At 45.1% G+C, this 21,437-nt stretch overlaps 1 protein-coding gene and 2 non-coding genes across 3 annotated transcripts in view; 2 read left to right on the plus strand and 1 right to left on the minus strand.

The window, feature by feature from the left end:
* The window catches only part of LOC140188831 (uncharacterized), a 184,644-nt gene that overhangs the window by 138,790 nt on the left and 24,417 nt on the right, over window positions 1–21,437 (minus strand). The window lies entirely within an intron of this gene.
* On the plus strand, window positions 2,557–2,638 carry trnas-aga (transfer RNA serine (anticodon AGA)). The gene has a single exon. It is a non-coding gene; the product is annotated as a tRNA-Ser (tRNA).
* On the plus strand, window positions 11,467–11,538 carry trnad-guc (transfer RNA aspartic acid (anticodon GUC)). Its single transcript has one exon. It is a non-coding gene; the product is annotated as a tRNA-Asp (tRNA).

The following is a 21,437-nucleotide window of genomic DNA, read 5'->3' on the forward strand; positions in this document are numbered from 1 at the left end:
CCAGCCACTCCGAGCTAGGTAGGGATCTGGTTGTTTCCGTAGCCAGCTGAGGTTGCTGGCCGAACTGCGACTCAGAGCAACCCCGATGCAGAGGTGGAACTTCCTGTAGTTCTTCGGTGTTTGTCTCTTCTTGTCCTCGTCTCCGTGGGGTAAGTCAGGCCGTTTCTTCCGTTGCCTGCGGGAGGATCTGTCTTGTCTTGTCCACGCCTCTGTGGGGTAAGTCAGGCAGTTCTGCCGTTGCCCTGCATGGGGTCCTGTCTTGTCTTGTCTTTGCCTCTGTTGGGTAAGTCCGGTCGTTCTGCCGTTACCCGACGGATGGACCTGTCCCACCTTGGTGTGGAGATAGTTGAGTTCTGGCTTGTCTAAGGTTAAGTCCCAGCTCTCTGTCTATGTACTGTCCTGTCTCATGTTAGTGTGTTAAAGATGAGTCCCGGCTTTTTGAAGTATAAGTCCCGGCTCTATGTTGATGTACAGTTCCCAGTCTGTCTCCGAGTCTCAGCCTCCGCAGGCCTCAAGAGCCAAGACTCCAGCCTGCAGGCTTCTACACTCTAGATCCCAGCCATGTGTTCTGTAGTCATGTCATGTCGTTGGCTGGTTCTAGGGCCCGAGCCCGAGGCAAGACCCAGGTTCTGGGCCATTGTCCAGACTCTGGCTCGGAGCCCAAGCTCCGAGTGTATATCTCCTTGTCCGGATTCCCTGTCTTGTCCATGTCCTAGCCCATGTCTGTGTTCTTGTCCCTGCTCCTTGTTTACATCCTGTCACGTCCCTACTCTAGTCAAGTCCTGTTCCTTGTACTTCAGTGTCTGTGTCTTGCTGTTGGGTCCACCATCTACGCCCCCCCCCCGCCATTGTGACAGTTTCAATCACTCCAGACAGGGATTGACCCCAACATTCACACATTTGCATGTTATATTATATCAAAAACACTTCACAATAACTTCTAATTTGCAAAAGATTTCTTAACCCGCAATTTACCTGAAGCAACGTTGTGTTTACTTTAAAACACCAAAATTTTCATCTCATAAAATGGAAGATGTAAAACGGTTCCACAAAATTACATATTCACTTCCAAGTACATGGCTGGTACAAAGACACTTGTTCTGTCTGCTTCCACTGTCCTTGAGCCATTCGAGTTCTATGTTATGTTGCATATTTGAAATCTTCTGTGGCCAACATCTCCTCCTTCTCGATCCACGGAAAGTTCTGGCGATCACATTACTGTTTATGTCTCAGTGAATATAGCACAAAAGGAACAGCAGAATTCATGACTATATCAAAAAATACCGATAAGGATTTAAAAATATTGTCATAACAAAGCGTGAAGAAACATGATAACATGTAACCAATTTCACACGATATATCAAGGAATTTAACAGTAATTAATTATTTTAAAATACAACATAGCTATAAGAAATTAAACAAGATCAACACAAAGAAATTTTAGAATGGCATGTGCTTTTCAAATATTGAAGTTATTAAAGTTGGCCTTAAAGAAAAAAAAACAACAACAACAACAACAACACGGGGGGAAATGTCTTGTGTAACCATCAGTACAAAGAGCAAAGCAATAATAACATGGGAAGTAAAACATATGCATTTAAACCTCAGTTCCAAACTTTATTCCAAAAGGGATGGATTCTGCAAAAAGTCATTAGCTAAACCCACATAATATTTAATAGTCTTGGATAACAGATCCCATAGTTTAATAACATGTTTAAAACATTAAAAACCAAAAAAAAAATTGCAACTTAGAGTTCCCTTCTTGTCAGATACGCTTGAAGTATCAATGGAATAAGTATTATTCACCACACCAAGCAAATACCAACATACATTAGCCTCATTTCCTTTCCACACTTCGTACTACATGCAACCTTCAGTGGAGCCTTCGACCATTGAGGCCACTCATTAGCAGAATTCCCGCACCAATCGCTTCTGAACAGCAGCGTGTTTTAATTGCTACTGTGAGTTTAATCCATTGATGGATTATCTACCTTGGCTTGTTCACAACAGCTGTCCAGACTGCAGTCAAGTTAGAGGTAACTTAATAACAACATAGCCCAAAAAACTACACAACGCAACACCCAGTGCTGAATTGTTTTTCCCCAGTAGGCTCAACCAAACAGATATCTCAGAGGCATTCCACGTATTCATCAACTTGATTTTCCATCTATATGGCTATTGAAATACTCCCTCTGACGTAACGTTGCCTTTCTTACATGTTTTTTTTTCTCTGTCTTCCGCTGTAAATTGTAGACCAGATCCGTGGCTACAATTCGAAAGTCTATAAAATACTCCCATCAGGGTCGTCTTACCCAGGAGTTTCTTAATCCCCGCAGAAGGATTCTACATCTCCCGATCCTGCTCTGCTCTGACTGAGACTCCATCCAATTCAGTGACTGATTTCCTGGTGAAAGGTCATTGAGCTGAACGTGAATTCGGTTTCTCTCTTCACAGACGCTAACAGATCTGCTGAATATTTCCAGCAATTCCCGCTTTTAGTTCAGGATCAACCCTGTTTATCTGACTCCGGGATTTGAATCCAGCTGTGAAGAACTTGTAGTCGTGGCCGAGTGGTTAAGGCGATGGACTAGAAATCCATTGGGGTTTCCCCGCGCAGGTTCAAATCCTGCCGACTACGTGTTTATATCGGTTTTGACGCCTTGAATCCTCTCACGGATGCAGATTGTAAAAAGCCAGTCGAAACACCGATCTGTATTCGCCGCCTCCAAAACCAAGAAGTGTCCATGTGTTCCGCTTTTATTCAGGTGGGCTGTACGATGCAATCGGTCAGCGTGTTCGACACTGTATCCGAAATGCTGGTGGTTCCAGCCTATTCAGGGACGCTGTTGATCCAGTGGCCTTTGCTGTACGTTTTGAGCGCTCCGTGCTGTTTCTAATACGTTTATTTATTTATTTAAAAAATCCACATACAGAAAACAGAACACTACCACGACCTGTCTTGCTTACATTGATGTTGACATAAACTTAATATATTGTACATGGACGATCAAACCAACAGAAACTCTTACAGGGCACCAGTGTATTTCATGTTTAAATTTATGTTATCGCCACTTGAACCAGATGGATAAATTCACTGAACTTCACTCACACCAACACTGACTGTTTCCACAACTCACTTTCAAACCGGACATTTCATGCTAGAGACATTTTTGCTTTGTTATTATTAATACTTTCTCAGCTCACGCTAGCCTGAAGTACGGGGGTGCTGAAGCACACTCATTCCTCAATAACTCCGGACCTCAAACCATTCTACTGTTGTACAGTATAGTGGTTTTCAGCAGATTTACAGAAATATTGCTTTAATGCTATTGTGTAGTGACTTTGAGATGGTAGTTGTTGATATTACCATTGGGACAATATATACCCTGTACATGCTCGATCGTCTTTCAATTTCTTCCTTCAATTCACGGCAGATGCAATTTAATGTGGATAAATGTGAGGTTATCCACTTTGGTGGCACAAATAGGAAAACAGATTATTATCTGAATGGTGGCCGATTAGGAAAAGGGGAGATGCAACGAGACCTGGGTGTCATTATACACCAGTCATTGAAAGTGGGCATGCAGGTACAGCAGGCGGTGAAAAAGGCGAATGGTATGCTGGCATTTATAGCGAGAGGATTCGAGTACAGGAGCAGGGAGGTACTACTGCAGTTGTACAAGGCCTTGGTGAGACCACACCTGGAGTATTGTGTGCAGTTTTGGTCCCCTAATCTGAGGAAAGACATCCTTGCCATAGAAGGAGTACAAAGAAGGTTCACCAGATTGATTCCTGGGATGGCGGGACTTTCATATGAAGAAAGACTGGATGAACTGGGCTTATACTCGTTGGAATTTAGAAGATTGAGGGGAGATCTGATTGAAACGTATAAAATCCTAAAGGGATTGGACAGGCTAGATGCAGGAAGATTGTTCCCGATGTTGGGGAAGTCCAGAACGAGGGGTCACAGTTTGAGGATAAAGGGGAAGCCTTTTAGGACCGAGATTAGGAAAAACTTCTTCACACAGAGTGGTGAATCTGTGGAATTCTCTGCCACAGGAAACAGTTGAGGCCAGTTCATTGGCTATATTTACAAAGGAGTTAGATATGGCCCTTGTGGCTACGGGGATCAGGTGGTATGGAGGGAAGGCTGGGGCAGGGTTCTGAGTTGGATGATCAGCCATGATCATAATAAATGGCGGTGCAGGCTCGAAGGGCCGAATGGCCAACTCCTGCATCTATTTTCTATGTTAATTCAGTATAGTTCTGGTGCTTTTCACTTGTTAATTGTTTGCTATGTGTGTTTGCAATGGCTATATCGATTATGTACGTTCTTATTGCCTTTTTAATCCAGTAATATTATATATGCAGACGGTATTATGGATTGTCCTGTAAAGAATCAGTCATAAAATAATTGTACGACTCTAACCTAATCTAGAACAGGTTTGTACTTATAGTAAGGTATGGTGTCTTTTATGAGTTTGCATTTTAAAGCAAGATTTTGGTGAATGATGTTTGCCAATTGACTGTCCATGTGTAAATAATCAGATTGAGTTAAACTGCTGCTCCATCTTGTAATGTGTTGGATTGTTTCTGATGTCCCTTGTCATTTTCTGCATTTATCGGCTTTAATTTGTTGGACTTTTATTATGGATTTGTAACATTTTTGTGTTAAACACCTGGCCCTGTAATGCCACAACGAACCCCTCTGTTTCTGGGAAGAGGTCTCCAACTCTGACCCGAGCGTTCCACGTTTCCTTCTTCATACCTTGTCTGCTCAGATCATAGGGATGTTTTCCATGGAGGGTTGCTGCTCCATTAGTTAACTTTATTTGATTATTATTTTGCGTTTTTGTATTTTCGCAGTCTGTTATGTTTTCTGCATTGATTGTCCGTCTTGTGTGCACTCTTTCATTGATCGTATTCTGTTTCTTTCACTTACTGTGAATCCTCTGGAGAAAATGCATCTAACGGTAGCATATTTGTGCTTCGACACTGAATTTACTTTGAACTCTGAAGTGTTCTGCGCTGCTACACAGGACCCGGACCCTCGGTGCCCTCCAGTGGCCGTTCGCTGGTACTGCCTCACGGATCTCACTGCGACTCTCCGGGTCCTTTTGTGAACCCAGGAGCAGGGACGTTTCGCTTCTTGTTCACATCAACGTGCAAGTTAAATAAAGCGGCGACTTGCTGCTCCACTGCGAAGTTCACGGGTCGGTCACATTAGTACAAAGGGAAACAGATAATGTTTCAGGCGGAGCCCCATTCGTCACCACTGGGAAAGAGAAATTAAGGTATTTTTGAGTTTCAGACAAAGTGGGCGAACGTGATCATCAGGCAAAAGAAAAGCCGCGGATCTGGTGAGACCAAGTGAGTGACTGTGACTGTTATCATCGGACTTTTGTTTCTGTTATATGAACAACAAAACTGTGGGGAATGCCCAGGACAGCAGTCTATGGCAATGAAAGGAGGGGGGGGGGGAATGGAATCAAAGACCAGGTGGGCGGTGATCGATGATGGGTGTTTTTTGGCACAAATATAAGAGTAACGCACACAAAACACTGGATCATCTCAGCAGGTCAGTCAGCATCTATGGAGAGGAATAAAAAATTATGTTCCTTTATCAGTACTGGAAAGGAAGTGGGAAGAAGCCAGAATAAGAAAGTCGGGGAGGAGAAGGAGTTCACGCTTCAAAGTGATAGGTGAAGCCAGGTGAGGAAGGAGGGTAGATATGATGGGGAAAGGGGAGATTGAAAACTGGGAGGTGACAGGTGAGGAAGGAGGGTAGATATGATGGGGAAAGGGGAGATTGAAAACTGGGACGTGACAGGTGAGGAAGGAGGGTAGATATGATGGGGAAAGGGGAGATTGAAAACTGGGAGGTGACAGGGGAGGAAGGAGGGTAGATATGATGGGGAAAGGGAAGATTGAAAACTGGGAGGTGACAGGTGAGGAAGGAATGTAGATATGTAGGGGAAAGGGGAGATTGAAAACTGGGAGGTGATAGGTGGAGCCAGGTGAGAACAAGAGGTAGATATGTTGGGGAAAGTGCAGTATTGAAAACTGGGGGCCATAGGAGAAGCCAGGTTAAGATGGAAGTTAGATATGCTGGGTAAAGGGGAATATTTGTGAGGCTGGGTGGTGATTGGTGGAAAAGGAAAAGGGTTGAAAGGCAGAAATCAGTTTGGAGGGGCGGGTTGAATAGAGGGAGGTGGTAAACATACGAGGAGAGGTGAGGACGCAAGAGCGAATCCCGAATAGAAAATTAAAACAAAGAGAGGAGAATGGAGAAATTAGCGGGTTAGAGAAATCGATGTTCATTCTATCAGGTTGAGGGCTACCCAGACGGAATATGAAGTGTTGCTCCTCCAACCCGAGGGTGGCTTCATCGTGGCAGTAGAGGAATCCATGGACCAACATGTCAGAATGGGAATGGGCAGTGGAATTAAAATGGTTAACCATTGGGGAATCCTACTCGTTGCGGACGGAGCAAAGTTGTTCGACAAAATGTTTCCCCAATCTATCTTGCGTCTTGCAGTTCTGGATGAGGCCGTATTGCACCCGATACAGGAGACGGCCCAGAGAAACTCACAACTGAAGTGTTTCCTCACCTGGAAGGACTGTTTGGGACTCTGAATGTTGTGAGGGAGGAGGTGAATGGGCAGGCGCAGCATTCTTCCGTTTGGATAAATGCCAGAAGGGAAATCAGTGGGAGTGTGTAGTCGTGGCCGAATTGTTTGGCGATGAACCCGGAATCCATTGGGATTTCCTCGCGCAGCTTCGAGTCCTGACAACGGTGTATTTCCAACAGTTTCTGTTTGATATTGTCCGTGACTCTCTGATGCAAACCAGTCATGTAGATTGTGAAAAACCGGGTCCAGCCCAGCAGCGATTGTTGGTTATGTTCTACAACGCAGAATTGAACCATTTATTCCTACTTTCCACAAAACTTGTCTCTGCGGCGCTTCGGTGAGCGCGTCCGGCTGTTAATCGACAGGCTGGCGGCCAATGATCCGGCAGATTTGTTTCTGTTGTGTTTCATTGTCAGCTGGGAAACGCTGCGCTGAAGGGAGGCCGGGGCTCCCTACTGCGGCCGCGATGGGAATTTAAACTGTTATATTTTAGACACATGTACCGAGATACAGTGACAACCTTCTCGGTCATACTGTCCCTGGAGATGAAATCATTGCACAGTGCATTGAGATCGCACAAGGTAAAGCAACAACAGATAACATCAGTAGATCAAACAGTGGGATTGAAACTATCCATGAGCCTGTGATACGTTCTTTCAGGCTTTTGGGCTTTCTGCCGATGGTAAGAGGATATAAACAATCGTTTTTCAGGTAGGTAGGAAGTTTAAAAATACAAGAGTAAACCTCGGACGATTGCAATCGGAGGTAGTAATAGGGGACATAACTAGCGGAAGAACTTAATAAGCTTTCAGCGTCTGCCATTTTATCTTGATACCAGCAGTATGTTAGAAATTCCAGATGGCACCTGGACCAGATGAACTACACCGCGGGTTTATGAAAGAAGTGGGTGACGATATCACGGAAGCGTTAATAGTGATTATTCAGGAATGACTGGATTCTGCAATGGTTCAGACGAAAGGAAAATTGCAAAAACACTTTTACGTTTACAAAAGTCAAGATATTACGGACCGGTTGGCATGGATTTTATGTTGGGAAAATGCTGTAGTCCATTCGTAAGGATATGCTTTCAGGCGTCTGATAAAATAGTCCGGCCAACATGGTTTTCTTAAAGAGAAATCTGGCCACACAAATCTGTTGGATTTCTTTGGAGAAATAGCAGGCAAGATAGAGAAAGGAGAGTCAGTGGGTGTTGTTAACTTGGATTTTCAAAAGGCCTTTGTCAAGTGACGCAAAAAGGTTGCTAAACTAAACTAGAGCTCATGGTATTGCAGGAAAGATACGAGAATCGAAAATATTGGCGACTGGGTGGGAGGTAAAGTCTGGGAATTAATATGGCATTTTCAGTCGTTTGTCGGTAACTAAGTGTCTTCTGGAGGGGTCTCTGCCTTGTACCTTATCTGTCAATGATCTGGATGACTAAATTGATGGCTTTGCATGTGATAGAAAATTAGATTGTGGGGCTGGTACTATTGATGACGCGGGAAGTCTGCAGACGGTCTTGGAGAATGGGCAATTAAGTGGAAGATGGGATACAGAGTACGATAATGTATGGTCAGGCACATTGACAGAAAGACTATTTCCCAAATGGGGAGCAAATTCAGAAATCAGACGTGAAAATGTGCTGGAGAGTTCTCGTGCAGGATTCCCTAAAGGATAAGTTGCAGGTTGAGTTGGTGGTAAGGAAGACAAATACAATTTTAGCATTCATTCTGCCAGGACTAGCATCTAAAAGCAAGGTTATAATGAAGATGAATTGTAAGACATTGATCAGATTCATTTGGAGCATTGTAGACAATTGTGGGCCCATTTCTGATAAAGGATGCTCTGGCATTGGAGTGGGCCCAGGGGAGTCTCACGAGAATGATTCCGGAATGAAACGGTGAAGATACAAGGAGCATTTGACGGCTCTGAGCCTCTACTCATTGGAATTCAGATAAATGAGGGAGCATCTCATGGAAACGTATCAAATATTGAGCGGCCTGGATAGATTGAACGTGGAGAGGATGTCAGTTCAGATTCTCTGACCCTCAGCGTTGATGTTGAGCCCAATCGACCCGGGACATGGTGATGGGAGCCCATGAAAAATGTCCTTTTGCCTCACTAGCTGTGTGGTAGCAGTTGTCATGGCCGAGTGATTAGGCGACAGACCAGAAGTTCATTGAGGTTTCACTGCGCAAGTTCCACTGCGCGAGTGGCGGGTCCTCTCAGAGTAATCCGTGTCCACGTAATTTCAAATTTCTTCATTCCTTCTATCAAAGTATTATTTGTGTCGCCGTCTCGTGATGAAACTATGGAATAAGGAAATTAAAGCCCTTTATTCCATTGCGCTTCAAGGGTCTTGTTATGAATTCAGGGCGATCATTGGAAATTCTATCGGGTGAGTCACTCTGGACATTCGAGAGATCATCTGCCGCCAACATGGACTGAACTGCTTTCCTGTTGAGCCGCACATCCTCACAATTCCAAATCTCAGGGTTCACTGAGTGTGTGAAGAAATTAGATTGTTCTGGAGACTATCGGCGATCAATGCCTAAGGTGTCCTGACTGTACAAATCTAGTGAGCCTTTGCCGCACCCACTCGGTCATTTAAGGTATCCTTCCTCAGGTAGGGTCTCCTGACTGCCGGCAAGCGAGCGGGGTTGTCTGGATCTCCCTTTCTCAGAGGGCGATACAGGCAGATTCTATTAATGAGTAATGATTCAACTATTCAAAACATATTTATTTTCAGATTTGCCTTCATCCAGGCAGCCACAAAACAAGAAACTGGAATAACCCAATAAAAACAAAAACACTAAAAACCACTGCGCAGAGAAAGAAAGAAAAAAAACGTCATGCAAACAAGAGAAGCAAGCTAACAGCATCTCGAAACAGACTGGGTAACAGATCTGCTCCCAGAGCATCCGCAGTAGGCCGAAATCTTCGGACCCCAGTTTTCACATCAGCAGGACAGTAAAGCACAGCAGCCCGATCTGCTGCGATCCTTTTGATTCTGTTATTTATTCAATTACATATACGGGATGCGATGTTATCGACACTTCTGGATACAATAAATTAACCCACCTAGGTGTGAGTGAACACATCGTAAAGTTCAAAATACCCAATAACAGTGTCCTCCGATAATCTGGGCTGCAGCTCAGCTGGTGTCCAGTGTTCGAACCATTGATGCTTGTCCCAATGAACAACCCAGAGGCAGAGAGAGAGCGCGCGGAAGAGACACAGTGGAAGAGTAACTGAATGTGTGACAGCAGGGCCACTGAAACCGGACTCATTAAATAACGTAGAACACATTCACTGCTGACATGTCGTGAACGAGGCCTCCGGAACGGTCGGAACACAGAGGCAATAACAGGACGGGGCAGGAGGTAGCAAGCACTGAATGACAGACAGAGTCACGGGCAGAGAGACACGCGAGGAAATAAATCACCAAACAGCAGCTCGTGAGGGGAACGATGTGACGTCAGCAAAGAATCGACAAATAAAAATGAAGGAAAAGAATGGGAAACGTCCACAACGGAGCAGCTCAGCACCAACTTCAGCCAACAGCAGAGTGGCGCAGCGGGAGCGCGCTGGGCCCATGGTCGTCCATTCGGTAGAAACCAGCTCCGACCTGTCAAGTTTACTGCGGATTCGGTAAGTGAAACCTTTGGACACTCTGTAAACTAACTGGAGCGTTGAATGCGTGTGATGTTCGCAAGGATTTTGCCTGAGATGGAGAGTTCCGGTATAAACCGAGGCTGGATAGACTGCGGGCGTTTCTATGGAGCGCTGGAGATGACGGAGATCTTCGAAGATCATATCAAATTAACGAGGCCGTTCAGAATAGTAGGAAACTGTCCTGCCGTGTGTAAACCGAGAAAGCATGAGAGGAAGAACTTCATGCAGATGGCGGCTGGAAACTGGAACCGATGCCGGAGTGGCTAGTGGAGGCACGTATTCCAACAATATTAGAGAATTGACTGGACGAGCACCTGAATCATCAAGGCAAGTGAGATTTTTTTTCTGGTGAGATTGGTACCTGACTCTCAGCATCGACGTGGCGGGCCGAACGGCCTGTTTCAGGGTTGAATGATTCTGTGATTCTATATTACATTTGTTAATCGCATTAAAAGGTTTAATTTAATCGTGTATTGGAGAGAGGGATCGCTCGTTATAAATAGACAGAGTAGTGAGTAGATTGAGAACACTGTGTGAACACATCATCCGACATGTTTTGGTGTGTCCTAGTTTGCTGTGAGAATCTGGTTTATAGTGACAGCAGGAAGCTGCACTGGTCGGTTCATCAGGAAAAATGTGAAAGACAGGAAATCCACCCTTGATCCACTGGACAGTCCAGTGTGAATAATAATTTTACACTCTCTCTACGATTTAAATAATTTGGGGAATTCGTACCCGAGTTGGCAGGTTAGGCCCCTCGGACTGTAGAAGTCCGCACGGATCGGGTTCTATGAGACGTTTACATCTGATAGATTCGATGAAAGAATATTAAAAGTCGATTAACTACGATCATCGGAAATGGAACCTGCGTCAATTGCCTGGAAGACAGATATGTTCACCATTATATCACCATCGTTCGATCATTCTGCAGGAGACTCGTGTCCTGGACTGTCTCCAGTGGTTTATGACTGTGGCTCGCACTGCTTTCTGAATCAGGTCACTCCGATGCAGTTCCTGTTATGTCAAGTTGTGGTCGCCATCCTCCCACAGACCGGAGGTAAGTGAGTAAAATCCCTTCCAAACTCGAAGAGCTGCACATCGTTTCCTGGCCGTCGCATTACAAAACCGGAATAATATATATTCCGACACCACGACCAATTCCTCGTTAGTATAGTGGTTAGTATCCCCGCCTGTCACGCGGGAGACCGGGGTTCAATTCCCCGACGGGGAGATACAAATTTTACTGCATTCCTCAAGCTGAATATTGTCTTAAAAAGACAAATAAAAGAGGACAAAGTATTCGGTGTTGAAGCGCTCAGTCCATTGGACATTGGGGAGGTGGAATAGCTCGGGCTCTTGTGAGCTGAACCGCCTCTTCAGGTCAGTGAAAGCCGAATCAGCCTCGGAACCCCAACAAAAAGGTCTGGTAGGCGAGGTAAGTCGGGTAAGGGGCGCCGCCACTCGACTGTAATCCCTGATAAAACGGCGATAACAGTTTGCAAACCACCAAAACGGCTGAAGTTGATTGCGAGTCGTGGGTCTGGGCCATTCTTCCAACGCCCGGATCTTATCGGGTGCTGCGCTCACCTGCCCGCTCTCGATGATGTTGCCCAGGAGATGACCAAAGGGACGTGGAACTCACATTTCTTGGCCTCCACAAATAACCTGCTCTCCCACAGTCTCTGGAGGACTAGACGGACATGGTGAACGTGATTCTGGGGGTTGCTAGAAAATATGAAGATGTCATCTAGGTAGCCGAACACGAAGCGTTTAATGAAGTCCCGCAGCACATCACTGATTAGGGCTTGAAAAACGGCGGGGTATTGGTGTGGCCAAATGCCATGACCAAGTATTCGATGTGGCTCAGACGTGTATTAAAGGCCGTCTTCTACTCGGTTCCCTCCCTCATCCTGACTAGATGGTTGGCGCTACGAAGGTCCAACTTCGAGAAGATGATGGTTCCCTGAAATGGTTGAAATGTCAAGTTAATCAGGGATAGTGGGTACTTATTTTTAACTTTTATATTGTTCAGGCCTCGGTAATCAATACAGGCACGAACCGGCCCATCCTTCTCTACAAAGAAGAAACCGGCGCCTACCGTATAATTCCCTCCGCGAGGGACGCACTAATGGATTTCTCCAAGGTCGTATAATTCCCTCCGCGAGGGACACACTAATGGATTTCTCCATGGCCTCTCTCTCCGGTCGGGATAAGCTATAAAGACGACTGGTAGGTAATCAGGCCCCGGCCAGCAGGAAGATAGCGCAATCATACGGGCGGTGCGGGGGCGGGGAAAGAGCCCGTTGTTTGCTGAGTACCTGTCCCAGGTTATGCTATTCTGCTGGGACTCCGGACAAGTCCAGTGGTTCCAATACAGGCGGGGTGTGTTGTAATTAGAGGAACTGGGAATGATTGAAAATCAGACGAGGGGATTAAGGCTCATTTAAGGAGGTAATAGCAAGATGGGGAATAGCCAGAGGAGACTATGGCAATGGGTTAAACTTCAACTGCCACTTTTCAGCCCTGTTTTGCATCCTAGCGATGTCCCGATTTAAACTCTGACAGCCCTCCACACTATCCAAATGTCCGCAACATTTGTTTTATCAGCAAATTTAGTAACGTATCCCTCTCAATTTCTCATCCAAGTCAGTTATAAAAATCACGGTGAGAAGGGGTCCCTGAAAAGAACTCTGAGGCAGATCGCTGGTCACTGATATCCAATCTGAATATGACCCGTCTACAACATTTTTTTTCTATCTGTGGGCAAGCCAATTCTGGGTCAACAAAGCAATCCTACGTCTCCTTGCATCCTACGTCTCCTTGCTTTCTTAGTAAGCCTTGCATGGACTACCTTATCAAATGCCTTGCTGAAATCCATACAATCGCCAGAGACCTTTTGCATAGTGAATAGTACCTCTGCTGTCTCCTCTGGTTCCGCACACACTTTTCCATTGTCACGGTTCATTGGTCCTATTTTCTCACATCTTATCCTCTCGCCCTTCACAGACCTGTCGATTGCCTTAGGGTCTTCCTTAAACTGCTCGCCAAGGCCTTTTCGTGGCCCCTTCTGTCTCTCCTAATTTAATTTCTCAAGCTCCTTCCTGCTAGCCTTATCATTTTATATATCTCTATCAATACCTAGTTTTTTGAACAATTCGTAAGCCTTTCTTTTCTTGACTATATTTTCATTGTGTACACCATGGTTCCTGTACCGTAGCATCTCTTCTCTGTCTCATTGACACCTATCTATGCAGAAAGCCACGCAAATATCCCCTGAACATTTGCCACATTTCTGCCATGCATTTCCCTGAGAACTCTGTTCCTTCCAAGTCTCTGCCTGATAGCTTCATATTTCCCTCTTACACCAGTTAAATGCTTTTGTTACTTGTCTGTTCCTATTCCTCTCCAATGCTATGGTAAAGGAGATAAAATTGTAATCACTGCCTCAAAAATGCACTCCCACTGTCATGGTCCGGATCGGCGTCCCTTTAAAATTACTTTGTTTATGTTACGATCCGGACCGTTGACTCCCTGTTTCCCTTTGGTTCCCTGTTTTCCCGTATCCCTCGGGCTTGGTGATTGGAGGCAATTTACACTCGGCTGAACCGGCAGTTTATAGTCTCCGGCTTTCAGCCGTTCGGCGCGACAGCGTTTGCAACGTCAGCAAAGGTACTGCGAGCCCATGTCATCTGGACGGAGCAAGCCTAGTCTCCTCCCGGAACAAATGCCAGCAAGCCGCCTTCCCTTGTCAGTACGGATCAGTCAAAGTTAACCCGCTGTGGTGAGTCATGAGCTCGCAGCGGCTTGGAGCGGACTTGAGCCCAGTTTTAGTTCTGTCCATTGTTGTGTGGTCTCTGTATCCATGTCGTACGTCTAAAAGCGATCCCGGCCTTGTACCAAGGAATACTGGGTCACTGTGTCAAGAAGGGCCCCGAGTCCGTCATGTGTCTATGGAGGATTCCCGGCTCAGTGTTTTATGTCCTGTGTCTGAGTCTGTCCCGTGAATAAGAAAGAATTCCTGGCTCCGGAGGCTCCAAGTCCCCGAGTCCTGGCCCTGGCGGTCCGTGATTCCGACTCCTAGCCCAGACCCTTATTCCCAGCCTTGTCTCAGGCCTGAGTCCTTGTCCAGTGCACTATTCCTGCTTCTGCTTTGCACCGAGCAATAAACTTAATATAAGTTAACCTCACATGATGTGTTTGAGTCTTGCAGTTTGGTCCACCCTTGCTCCCAGCACTGCCCACTGAGATACCTGACACCTGACCAGGTTCATTTACCAACAGCAGATCAAGTGCAGCCACTCCTCTGGTAGGCTTATCTATATATTGTGACAGGTAACCTTCCTGAACATCTTAAACTCTACCCCATCTTAACACCTAGCACCAGGGATATGCCAATCAATATTGGGCAAATTAAAATCTCCCACCACGTCAGCCATTATTTGTTACACCTTTCCAGAATTTGTCTCCCTATCTGCTCCTGGATGTCCCTGTTACTATTGGATGATCTATATATTTAAAAAAAAAAACACTCAGTAGAGATATTAACCCCTTCCTGTTCCTATTGTCCACCCACGGAGACTCAGTAGACAAGCCCTCCATCACTTCCTCCTTTTCTGCAGCCGTGATGCTGTCTCTGATCAGCAGTGCCTCGATCCGACCAGTTTTGCCTCCCTGCCTGTTCTTTCTGAAACATCTGAAGCCTGGCAGTCTAACAACTTAAGACAATAAGACCATAAGATATAAAATGGTAAGCATTGCTATTCGGTACATCGAGTCTGCTCTGCCATTCAATCATTGGCTGATCCAATTCTTCCTGTCATCCCCACTCCCCTGCTTTCACCCTATACCCTTTGATGCCCTGGCTAATCAAGAACTTATCTATATCTGCCTTGAATACACCCACTGACTTGTCATCCACAGCCGCTAGTGGCAACAAATTCCACAGACGTACCACCCTCTGACTAAAGGTATCTCAGTTCTTAAAGGACGTCCTTCAATCCCGAAGTCGTGCCCTCTTGCCCTAGAATCGACTATTATCGAAAATTGGAAAACAACTTTGCCATATCTAATGTCTTCAGGCCTGTTAACATTCAAAATGTTTCTATAAGATCCCACGCAACCCCTCCCCCTCTTCTGAACGCTGGGGAATACAGCTCAAGCGCTTCCAGACGTTGCTCATACGGTAACCCTTTCATTCCTGGAATCATTTTCGTGAATCTTCTCTGAGCCATTTCCAATGTCAATATATTATTTCTCAAATAAGGAGCACAAAACTACATATAATACCCCAAGTCTGGTCTCACGAGTGCCTTATAGATCCTCACCATCACATCCCTGCTCTTGTATTCCATACCTCTGGAAATGAATGGCAACATTGCATTCGCGTTCTTCACAACCGATTTAACCTGGAGGTTAACCTTTAGGTCATTTAGCACAAGGACTCCCAAGTCCCTTTGCATCTCTGCATTTTGAATTCTCTACCGATCTAAATAATAGTCTGCCCGTTTATTTCTTCAAGTGCATGACCATACACTTTCCAAAATTTTCCTTCATTTGCCACGATTTTGTCTATTTCCCTAAACTATCCAAGTCTCTCTGGAGGCTCTGTTTCCTCAGCGTTACCCGTTCCTGCACCTCTTTTTGTATCATCGGCAAATTTAGCCACAAATCTATTTATTCCGTAGTATAAATCATTGAATTACGTCGTAAAAAGCAGTGGTCCCATCACCGACCCCGGTGAAATTCCAATGGTAACCGACAGCGAAATTGAATAAGATCCCTTTATTCTCACTCTGTTTTATGCCGACCAGCCAATGCTACGCCCAATCAAGTAAGTTCCCTATAGTTCCATGGGCTCTTAGCTTGCTAAGCGCTTCATGTGCGGCACCTTATCAAAGGCCTTTTGGAAACCCAAGTGCACCACGTCTACTACATCCCCGTTGTCCACCCTGCTTATAATTTCTTCAACGGATTGCAGTACGTTTCAGTCAGGATGTACCTTTCAGGAAACCATACTGGCTTTGTCCTACCTTGTGATGTCGCTCCAGGTATTCCGTAAGCTCATTCCTAACAATAGATTCCAACAGCTTCCCAAGCACTGATGTCAGGACAACAGGTCTATTGATTCCTTCCTGATGACTCTCTGCCTTTTTAATTTGCAATTGCAATTGTGCAGTCATCTCATACAATGCCAGAATCTATTGATTCTTGTATGATCATCGTTAATGCCTCTGCAATCTCTCCAGCTACTTCCTTCAGAACCCGAGGGTGCATTTGATCAGGTCCAGGAGATTCATCCGCCCTCAGACATTAAATCTCCTGAGCACCTTTCTCTGTCGTAATTTTCACAGCAAAACTTCACTTCACTGACACTCTTGAATGTCCGGTACACTTCCACTGTGAAGACTTATGCAAAATAAACATTCAGTTTCTCTGCCATCTCTGCATCTGTCATTACAGTATCTCCAGCGTCATTTTGTATTCGTCCTATATTTACCCTCGACTCTCTTTTACCCTTTATATTCCTAAAAATTGCTTTTAGTATCTTCCTTTTTATTCGTCACCAGCTGCCTCGCGTTATTCCTTTTCCTTCCGAATGACCTTCTTAGTTTCCCTTAGCAAGTTTTCAAAAGCTCCCCAATCCTCTACCTTCACGTCAGCTCTGGCTTCCTTGTATGCCCTCCTTGCTTTTACTTTGGCTTTGATTTCACTTGTCAGCCACGGTAGTGTCCGTCTTCCAACTGAAAATTTCTTCTTATTTGGAATATATCACTTCAAGCAGCATTGCTGCCCCTGAGCCGTACAAGTGTCTGTAATGTCCACAACATCATAGCTCCAAGTACTGATCCACGATCTAAGCTCACTAGATTTGTTCAAGATACTCCTTGCATTAAAATAGACACATCTCGAAACATCGATCTCAGCGCATCCCTTCTCTATCACCTACCTATCTTCTCTCTCACACAGCTTACAAGCTTTCTGTTCCAATGTGTGCGACGATTGGAAAGCGGACCTAACAGCAGGACACGGACACGTAAGTAGCATTACCGGAAGTGTGTTTTTTTTTAATAGTTGCCAGGACAAAATGGAAGAGTGGATTAGATGCTTACATGGACACGGAGCTGGGACTCGGAACCTGTTCAGGGAGCTGCGACAAGAAACTTGAACACGGAGCCATGACTAGAAACTTGGACACGGAACCGGGACTTGGAGTCGGATTTGGACACGGAGCCTGGACTTGGACTTGGACTGGAACACAGAGCCTGGACTTGGACTTGGACTGGAACACAGATCTTGGACTTGGACGTGAACTGGAACACAGAGCCTGGACTTGGACTTGGACAACGAAGAGGTAGAATACCCAACTCGGAGTAGCCGCAAATGGCCGGACCTCAGCTAGATACGAGAAGCCGAAACCAAAGAACAACGGACAGTTCTAGTCTGGGCACGGAGTAGCTTATGAAGCGGCAAACGGCCGGCAATCACTCAGCTGGACACGGAGAGAGAATTCCCCACTCGGAGCAATGGCAAACGGCTGGACCCACCCGGCTGGAAACGATTCGGCAAAACCAAACGATGACTGTTCATTTGTATCTTGGTTTGTTAGCAAATCTCGGAGGAACCTGAAAACAACAGTATTCACATCTTGATTTTTCATTTCCTATTCCTTTCAATGTCATTGGTTCCTCCATACCAGACCATGATGTATCCAGTCAGGATATTCTCCACTATACACCTACAGAAGTTTGTCTAAGTTTTACACAACATAGTAAATCTGCTGAAACTGGGGAATATTGGCTGTAAATGCCGGTAAATCGTTCCAGGATGCCAGCAAATTCTGCTCCTCAAAACTTCCACACAATGAATTCCAGTCAATATTGGGGAAATTATAATCACACACTACTCTGTTGCTATTACATCTTTCCAATAGCCTGCATACATTTCTGTTACAGTTTTTCCTGCTGGCATTTTAAAAATAGTTGGAAATGGAAACACACAGCATCTCAAGATGCCACTTTATCAATTCTCCGTTCCATCCTGAAAGATGCCCACTGGGAGGGAGGGGGTTGATAGAGTCCATGAATTGCAGTCCATTATTAGGCTTGTACGGGCATCTGTCCTTGAAGTGCTCGGATAGTACGAGAGTTTAACGGTGGAGTGCTGGGTGTGTACATGTCCGTGCTCTCACTGCACAGTGCTGAGAGTTTTATTGGTCTGTATCGTGGAAGTGAATGTCTAGATATTGTGAAGTTCTTTGTCCCTGTAGTCCACTACTGACTGTTCTTGGACAGTCTCTTATGCAGGGCATTTTTATACCAGAGATTCAACCTGGCCTTCCTCACCATGCTGAGCTGCAGCAGTCTGTTCCTGCAAACATTTTTGGTTTCCACTTGTCCGCCTCCCTGCTGGAGCTAAAGCGGGCAGTGTTCGTGCAGTCCAGAGCTGCTTTGTGCAGGTCAGTGTTCTTGCAGTTTTGCAGGTGGCTGGTGTACACAACGGGATAAGTATGGTCTGTGTTCGGCTGTGAATTTACAGTACAATCTGGGTTTTTCATGTCTATATCTGTAGAATCAATGGGCAGGTGCTTGAAATCTGTGTCACCAAAAAGCAGTGCTGGGGTTGTTGTGATGTCTGTTCTTCTATTCTGCCCTGCTCTGGATCAATAGTAATATATTTTCATAAATCTCTGTCCTTATATTAGAGTCGTGTACTGCTCCGTACTCTCACTGATCAGTGTTTTTCTCTGGAAGCTCAGTGTGCTTGGAATGCAGTGCCAGTGTTTTTACAGAGTGCCCCATTAATACAGAAATGTTTCTGGAAGCAAGACTGAGTGTTTCAGATCATTATTGGACACAGGATCATTGGGGGATGCCCTAGAACATTCAACCCATCAATTCTATACTATAGAGCATCAAGTCTATAGTTCAGCTTTCCCACTGTCCCATTCCCAAATCTATTCCCACAGCTCAGCGGGTTATTTCCCCGGAAGGACCTGTCCAGTTCCGATACGAACAGTTTAATTGGCTATTCCCATCACCCCTGCAGGCAGTGTGTCCCAGATGAGAACCACAGTCAGTGTAAAAATAAGAATTTCATTACATGCTCCTTTGATTCTTTGTCCATTCTTCTCAAATCATTGAACAATTTACAGTGAGCAGAGCAGCACAGGAACAGTCCCCTCAGCTCACTGTGTTTGTGTTGACCATTGTGGCAGTTCGATCTGTATGTTTGACCGCATGTGGTCAGTGTCCTCCAGTGGGCTAATTCCCCCAAAGTATTACCCACCTTAATACACTTTGAGAGACCCAACAACACCTCCTCCTTAGGATCAACACGTCTGAGAATGTCACCATACCCGCTTCCCGATCTCGCTTTCCTCCAGGGCCTTCTCCTGCGTGAACATCGATGAATACAGAGTATTCATTTTGTACCCCGCAGTATAAAAATCAAAATAATACGGATCATCCATTTAACAAACCGATCTCAGTTTTGGAGGGCACCACAGATCCGACAATGTCACACTACCTGTTTTTTTTTGTCTCTGTCTCACACTAGTCGTTTTCTCGTTCACTTTTAGTTATCCTGCATCTATTGTTCTTCCAAATTCGAGTACTGTTTTTATTATTTTACCGGTCTTCCCATTCTGTTGCACGATAACACATTTCTTTCCAATTACCTTTTGACCATGTCAGATTTAAGATGTGTATAAAAGACTACTGCATCAGAAACACCAAACACAAAATGCTGGAGGAACTCAGCCGAATTCTTGTGTGTTCCCTTGGATTTCCAGCATCTGCAGATTTTCTCGTGTTTCTACATCAGCAACGTGGTCAATTGATCGTTTCCATCCCGACATTTTTCTCTATTGTATCTTTATTGACGAAGATGAAGCTGAATGACTCAGTGACAGATCAAAATGGGAAACTACAAAAAAAGGTAGGATTAGGACAGCGTCGTTATCTTCGTCGAATACTGAATAAATAGACAACAAAATGAAATCCCTAAATGTTGCTGCTCCGTGACAAGATTCAGTCCTTGTAATTAAAGAGACCGGCCTATTTCCACCAGAGACACTACTGTATAATGCCACAGAATTTTCATGTACACAGTATCTGTACAACAGAGACAATGGTGTTGAATCAAATTTTGTTGTAGTAACTGTAACTGAGAAAGTTAGTGAGGAGTATAACCGTATCGCTGGAGACTGAGCCTCTCTATAAATCAGGGTTGATGTGAAGCATCAGCTCAGTGTCTGCCGGAGCTGTGAATTCAGGAGCAACAGGAATCACAGATTCTCATGAAATGGTGTATCCAGTCATCTGGCGGATACGAGACATTTACTATCCTATTATTTCAGCCTTTGGAATACCCGGTGAGTCGCAGTGTCAGCTGCTGTTGGTGGGAAATAATGTTTATTCCCAGTGCTGTGATTGTTCCTTTCACTGCCACATTCCAGTCCCAGTATTCCACATTTCAGGTTTGGAATGGAAACACCGGGAATATGGATTGTGGGATCAGGATCTAAAATAAACGGCTACAGGAATTGAGGGATTCTGCCAACATCTGTGGAACTGAGTGGGTCAGGCAGCGGTCTACCAACGGTTTGGGATCAATAATGGGATGTTCGTGTTTCTGTATTTTTGGTCTTGTAGCAGCTGCACCGCATTTGCAAATATTGTGTTGAAGCAGCCCGCGGACATTCTACCAATTGATTGTCCGGATTTGTATATGAGCGATTGACAGAGTTAGGTGCGGTGCTCGATCCATCGACTGGCAGTAACGCGTTAGAAAATGTCAGGAGTTCCATGACGTTTCACGAGCCTGTTGTGGATTTTTAATAACTGTGCGCAATATAACTGAATATAAAGCAGTTGATGGACAACACAATAAACACGAAACCCCAAGCAGCTTGTACAGAAGGAGAAAGCAGTTAACACACGTGTCTGGGGTCTATCCGAGGACAGTTCTGTGGAGAACTGTTTTAACTGTTTTACCACATATTCTGTTGTAGCCGAATTAGCGTTTCCAGCTTTTCCTGTTTTTGTTTCGTCCGTCGGCAGTTCTGTCGCTGACAGTGATCGCCATGATTGTCTAATGGAGGAATCCCGCCATCAGCGTCCGAACGAGACG

Source organism: Mobula birostris, chromosome 28 (genome assembly GCF_030028105.1).
Source record: "Mobula birostris isolate sMobBir1 chromosome 28, sMobBir1.hap1, whole genome shotgun sequence".
NCBI classification, from domain to species: domain Eukaryota; kingdom Metazoa; phylum Chordata; class Chondrichthyes; order Myliobatiformes; family Myliobatidae; genus Mobula; species Mobula birostris.